Source organism: Podarcis tiliguerta (assembly GCF_965153285.1).
Source record: "Podarcis tiliguerta genome assembly, chromosome: 11".
NCBI lineage: Eukaryota > Metazoa > Chordata > Lepidosauria > Squamata > Lacertidae > Podarcis > Podarcis tiliguerta.
This window is the reverse complement of record NC_139544.1, coordinates 60,193,551-60,199,911: the sequence shown is the minus strand read 5'-3', so window position 1 is coordinate 60,199,911 and position 6,361 is coordinate 60,193,551. Positions and strand designations below refer to the sequence as shown.

At 45.1% G+C, this 6,361-nt stretch overlaps 1 pseudogene across 1 annotated transcript; it reads right to left on the bottom strand.

Annotated features, from left to right (window-relative positions):
• Positions 1–545: 545 nt before the first annotated feature.
• LOC310659575 (WD repeat-containing protein 5-like) lies at positions 546–2,263 on the bottom strand (annotated as a pseudogene). Its single transcript has 2 exons — positions 1,770–2,263; positions 546–1,305 (listed from the first exon to the last, which is right to left on the bottom strand). The product of its transcript is annotated as a WD repeat-containing protein 5-like (transcript).
• Between the last annotated feature and the right edge of the window lie 4,098 nt (positions 2,264–6,361).

The window sequence follows — 6,361 nt, the reverse complement described above, 5'->3', positions numbered from 1 at the left end:
AAGTGTTTTGTTTTGTTTTTTTCACACTATAATAACTGTAGAAAGTTTGTGAAATTTGGAGAATATATATTTTTTAAGTAAAAACAAACAAAAAGCCGCAAGCAAGGACTTTGGAGGACAGGGGTGAACTGGTAATTTGGGGTGGGGTGGAAAGCTTGAATAGGTTTTTACTGTCAAATAACATCTATTGGAGAGCGTGATGAACAGAAGGACAAAGAAAGGGTGATTTAATCACAGGTTCTGGAAACTTGGGAAGAGAAGAGGCGCAAGGCAAAAGAACACTTGTTTGGTCATGTTAAAAAAATTGCCTTTAATAATTAGGCACCATGGCTCTTCTATTTAAAGTTTTATGAACTAGGGCCTACCTGCCTGGCTCTTTTTTCTTTTTCTTTTAAAATATTAACATATCCAGATTCTTTCTAAGTTTATGACTTGGCGGTGGTTGCTGTTAGCAGACAGAGTTCCCTCCAAGCAATAAGGATGACATCTTATTCTCAAAGGAGAGAATAGTTAATGGCTTCCCAGTAGGAAAAGCCACCAAATCATCAAAGAAAACAGAAGCTTTTTATTATCCCCCCCCCCCCCAAAGAACTATATTTGCCCAGTTTGGAGACTAGCCAAAGAGAGAAGTTTTTTGGACCAAGACTAGGAGACACCATCTTCTCAAAGGTTGCTTTGCTTCCTGGCAAATGGGACTTCAAAAAACACAAACACAAAATACCCCCATGTTTTCCAGACAGCCCCCAGCAGTCTCTGAAGTGATGCTGAAAGCATTTTAGCAGTCATTCTTCCAAAGTTTAATTGTTTTGTCATTTTCTAGAGCTGCTGAGGCAATGATGTTCTCTGTCGGATGCCATGCTGTAGAAATCACAACATCTGTATGCCCCGGCAGCTGCTGTACGGTCTCTTGTACAGTTTGGAGGTTCCAAATGTAGACCAGGTTGTCCTCTGAACCAGACGTGATCCACTTTCTACCAGTTACGGAAAAGCTGGCAAAGATGCAGTACTTCTTGTTCTTGTGGCCTTTACGCACTTTCCCTTGCTGCAGTCCCAAAGCTTAAGAGTGCAGTCCAATGTTGCTGCTAGAATATATTTGCCACTGGGAGAGGACTTCACAAAAGACACAGAGGGGTTGTCATCATCAACCAGCGTTTTAAAACACTGTCCTGATGCTGTATCCCAGATTCAGCAGAGGCCATCATAGCTGCTGGACACTATCAAGGAGCCATCATGGTTAAAATGCACCGCTGAAACCGGGTCAGAATGGGCTGGCAGGGTTTTTTGGAATTTCCTGGTTTTGATGTCCTGTGCAATGATTCTTCAGCATCAACTTCGTTGGACTGGTCATGTTGTGCGGATGCCTGATGATCGTTTCCAAAGCAACTACTCTATTCCAAACTTAAAAATGGAAAGAGTAATGCTGGTGGTCAACAAAAGAGGTTTAAAGACTGTCTCAAGGCAAATCTAAAAAAATGTAGTATAAACACTGACACCTGGGAAACACTGGCCTGCGAGTGCTCCAGTTGGAGAACAGCCTTTACCAAAGGTGTCCTGGGCTTTGAAGACACTCGAACTCAGGATGCAAGGGAGAAACATGCTAGGAGGAAGGCACGCTTGGCAAATCCACACCGTGATCAACTCCCGCCCGGAAACCAATGTCCCCACTGTGGAAGGACGTGTGGATCCGGAATTGGCCTCCACAGTCACTTATGGACTCATTGTTAAAACTGTGTTTATGGAAGACAATCTTACTCAGCTACGAGGGATCGCCAAAGAAGAAGATCCTCAACACTTGCATCAAACGATCCTGAGACAATGAGGTTGGATTGTGGGTTGGACTTGCAGCAGAAGACGCAGTTGCTGTGCCCCTTCAGGGTTTTCAAGCATTTCCCTGTGCTCACATCCCAAATTTTGAGAGTTTTGTCATCTGAGGCAGATTCAAGAAGGTTCGAATCAGATGACCAAGCGACATCAGAGATTCCCAGCTTGTGGCCAGATATGGTCTTCTCAAATTTGCCGTCATAGGTGCCCCAGATTTTTATAAGCTTATCAGCTGGGGAACTGGCCTGCCACTCCCCATTGGACTGAAATTCACTGATGAGACAGCTTTTGTGTGTCCTGCCAGTATGAACTTCAGGGCATAGTTTGGTTTTACAGAGACAGGCTTGCTCTGATTGGTTGAAGAGGAGGGTGTTGATGGTGTTTTGGCTGATTCTGAATCTGGCTTCTTCTCTTCCATTGCCATGGCTGTGAAAACTAGCAAGCCAGGAAGGATCTAGGCCCTTGAAGGGATGGAAGAGCAGGGCAATTCAAAGAAGGGAGTCTCCTACTTAAGGCATGGCTAGAGGCTCTACTTTCTCCTCTTCCTCCTCCTCTGCCACCGCCGCCTTCACCTGCACACCTGCGCACCTGCTACCAGTTCTTCCTAATGTTAAGTCAGAATCTCCTTTCATGTTTTTTGAATTCATGGGTTTGGGTCTTCCCCTTTGGAGCAGCAGAAAATAAGCTTGCGCCATCTTCCATGTGACAGCCCTTGAGATATTTGAAGGTGGTCATCATGTCAACTCTCAGCCTCCTCTCCTCCAGGCTAAATATCTGCAGCTCCTTCAACTGTTCTTCCTAAGTCTTGGTTTCTAGACCCTTGAACCTCTTGGTCACCCTCCTCTGCATACATCCGGCTTGTCAATATCATCCTTAAAATGGGATGCTCAGAACTGAACACAGGACTCCAGGTTTGGTCTGACCAAGGCAGAATAGAGTGGGACTATTACTTCCCTTAACCTGGATGCTATACCTCTGTTGACGTATCCTAGAATTGTATTAGCTTTTTTTTTGTTGCTGCATCATCCTGTTGATTCATGTTAAGCTTGTCGTCTATTAAGACCCCTAAATCCTTTTCACATGGACTACTGTCAAGGTGTTCCCCATCCTATATTTGTGTTGAAGGAATCCTGGATGATAATCCTGGGTGACTTCAGCGGTCACACTGAGGTAAACACCAACAACTAGAAAACTCTGGTCTGCGAGTCCTCCAATTGGAGAACAGCCTTTACCAAAGGTGTCATGGGTTTTGAAGACGCTTGAACTCAGGACAAAAGGGAGAACTGCGGTAAGAGGAAGGCATGCTTAGCAAACTCTCACCATGATCAACTCCCACTCAGAAACCTATGTCCCCACCGTGGAAGGATGTGCAGATTCAGAATTGGCCTCCACAGTCACTTACGGACTCACTTTTAAAAACCGTGTTTATGGAAGACAATCTTACTCGGCTACGAGGGATCACCAAAGAAGATAGAAGCAGCAGGAGCTGCTGAATCAGATGAGGATATCACGGCCTCTATGGTGACAAGGGGATTGTCTGTCATTATCATCTGACGTATGCAGAGAACAGGACATAGCTTTGACTTGGTCTTTGCTCCTAGGCCAAACTGGTGGAGCCTGGACTCACGGCAGCAATTCCTCTCTGCAAGAGTGTGGGACCAATTCAGATGGTCCACCCTCAGAATCTTATGGATCCTGACGGATTCCTGAATGCTCTGGGGGGCTTCCAAGTGGACAGAGCTGTGATCTACATGATTTCTGTGTATACACAGTACCCTTGGAACTGAACCCCCATGTAAGACGCAATTGTACAGTAATAAATAATCTGAATGTTCTCCCTTGCCAACACTTTGCTCAGTTTCGAAACGGATGCTGCTTCAGTCTGATTGCCCCATCTCTCTCTACAGCCTGCATGGAGACAGATTCTGCAAGAAGAGCGTGCCACAAAACTCCAAGACGCTCTGCTTTCAAGGGATGTGACTCTGTCAAAGGATGCCCCTGGAACTTCCTCCTGTTTTCAGCAGGAGCAGCGAGTGCAGATGTTAAAACATCCCAGGTTTGGCACACAACGAGCCTGCCTTTGCCAACTCCGCGTTGTGCTTTTTCTGGTTCAGTCCTGTTTCTTCTGGTTCAATCCGCCTTGAGACAATTGCTTCATTGTGCCGCCTCTAACAGGCTGAGCTGGCGAAAAGATTGTGCCACACACACGCACGCACAGGAGTCAGGGTGTGTGTTGGCAGACTGAGGTAACCAGTTCCACTAGGCAGGATGTATGCTTTCAAGACTTAGGGAGGACCAGCTCCCCCCTCCAAAAACCGAAGGCAGATGAGCTGAAAGCAGAGGAGTCTGAAGGGAAAGGGTGAGGGGACGGAAGGAGGAAGCCAGTTTCATCCAGTTGAATACTCGGAAAAACTCATAAATAACTCATAGAGGCGCTTGAGTCATTGCGGTTCTGCCCTCCAGACGTGCTAGTTGGGTCCTGCACAGATGCTTGGAGGAGAAAAAAAAATCTCTAATTTTGAGAAAGGTGTGTGTGTGTGTTTGTGTTAGGAGTGGGGGAGAAATTCGTTCAAAGGCAAACCTCCCTAATTCACACTTTCTGAAACCATTTGCAAACCAAATCACAGTCCTCCTTCGAAACAGTGATGTGTGCTGAAATGCACATACTAGAGGGAAGTCTGCGCGTATCAGTGAAAATCTCACACAAAAATTCATCATATTGGAGGAAACGGCTTGCAAAGAGGCACACACTACTTTAAACTGCGTAAAAATGTGCCTGTTGGGAAAAATTCACACTAAAATGCTAGTCAGTGTTTACGGGAATTCAGGAAATCGTTGCGGAAATGTGGAGAACTGGATTTAAGATTGGAAGAATGAGGAGACCCGCTCCTGTTAGGTCTCATGGAAGGTGCTTCTTTCACACTGGGAAGGGATGGGAGAAGACTGCTGGGTGACTGACTGAGACACCTGTATCGGTGGGTGGTGCCTAATTGGTCAGGATGCAAGTGGCAATTCATTGTGTCAGCCTTTGGTGGGGCACGGCAAGTGCCGTTGTACATTCTGTGCAGGGGTCCTGAGCAGGGCCGTATTGAGGTTGGATGAGGCCCTAAGCCAGGGGTCAGCAACCTTTTTCATGCGGTCCACCCACCCAGGTCAACATGGCACTCTGAGACAGCTCTTAGCTGTGTTTCCCAACACTGTCAAGATGACCTGAGTATGTGGTGACCTGCAGCTATGCATACGGAAGAGATAATGAACCAATGGCACTCATGCAGGCACTGACCTGCTTTCTTTGCAGCCTGGGTGGGACTGAGAGCCAGACACCTGTCAGTGGCCTTTGGGAGAACTTGCACACCCTGGAATGTCGCTTGCTTGACAACCATGATCCAAGCTGAGGATCCATAGAGTAGAATGGTAGAGGTAGAAGGGAAGGGTAGAGTTGCTACTTAAATTTGTTAGTCGCTTAATTTTGCCCAGGGCAACCAAAAGCGGCTTACAACCAACCAACCAACCAAACAAACAGACAATAAACTTCACATAGGTACAAGAGGAATGAGAAATACATTAAAAACATTCCACATCTAAAAGGTCACAGATAGTTAAAGACCAAAGGCCTGGTTATAGAGGATTTTCAACTACAGGAATACAAAGATTCGGGTAGGTAGCCGTGTTGGTCTGACACAGTCAAATCAAATTAAAAAATTGTCCAGTAGCAACTTAGAGACCAACTAAGTTTGTTCTGGGTATAAGCTATTGTGTGCATGCACACTTCTTCAGATACTCTGAAACAGAAGTCACCAGACCCTAATATATAGTGCGAGGGTGGGGGATTTCTCAGAAGGATAGTAGGAGATGGGTGATCGACTCAATGGGAATAGTAAACCTGTTGACGACTGTTAATGACTGCAATCAGTCCTGCAGGAAAAAGCAAGGGATAGTATACAGAGGACCAAATTTAGCTTTAGCATGTGTAATGAGACAAGAATCCAATATTTCAGAGTACAGTGGTACCTTGGGTTACATACGCTTCAGGTTACATATGCCTCAGGTTACAGACTCCGCTAACCCAGAAATATTACTTTGGGCTAAGAACTTTGCTTCAGGATGAGAACAGAAATCGTGCAGTGGCGGCACAGCAGCAGCAGGAGGTCCCATTAGTTAAAGTGGTACCTCAGGTTAAGAACAGTTTCAGGTTAAGAATGGACCTCCGGAACAAATTAAGTTCTTAACCCGAGGTACAACTGTATCTGAAGAAGCGTGCATGCACACAAAAGCTTATACCCAGAACAAACCTAGTTGGTCTCTAAGGTGCTACTGGACAATTTTAATTTTTTATTTATTTATTAGGAATACAAAGATTACTGTCAAATTTCTTTTTATCAAAACTAAAAGGCTAATCTACATAAGAACACAAAGCAAGCAGAGAGAGAGAAAGAGAGAGAGAGAGAGAGAGAAGATAAAGGACGAAGGAAAAAAATAGGAAGAAGGAAAAAGAACAGAAAAAGAGAGCTTTTAATTCTTTGTCAGCTACTGTATATAT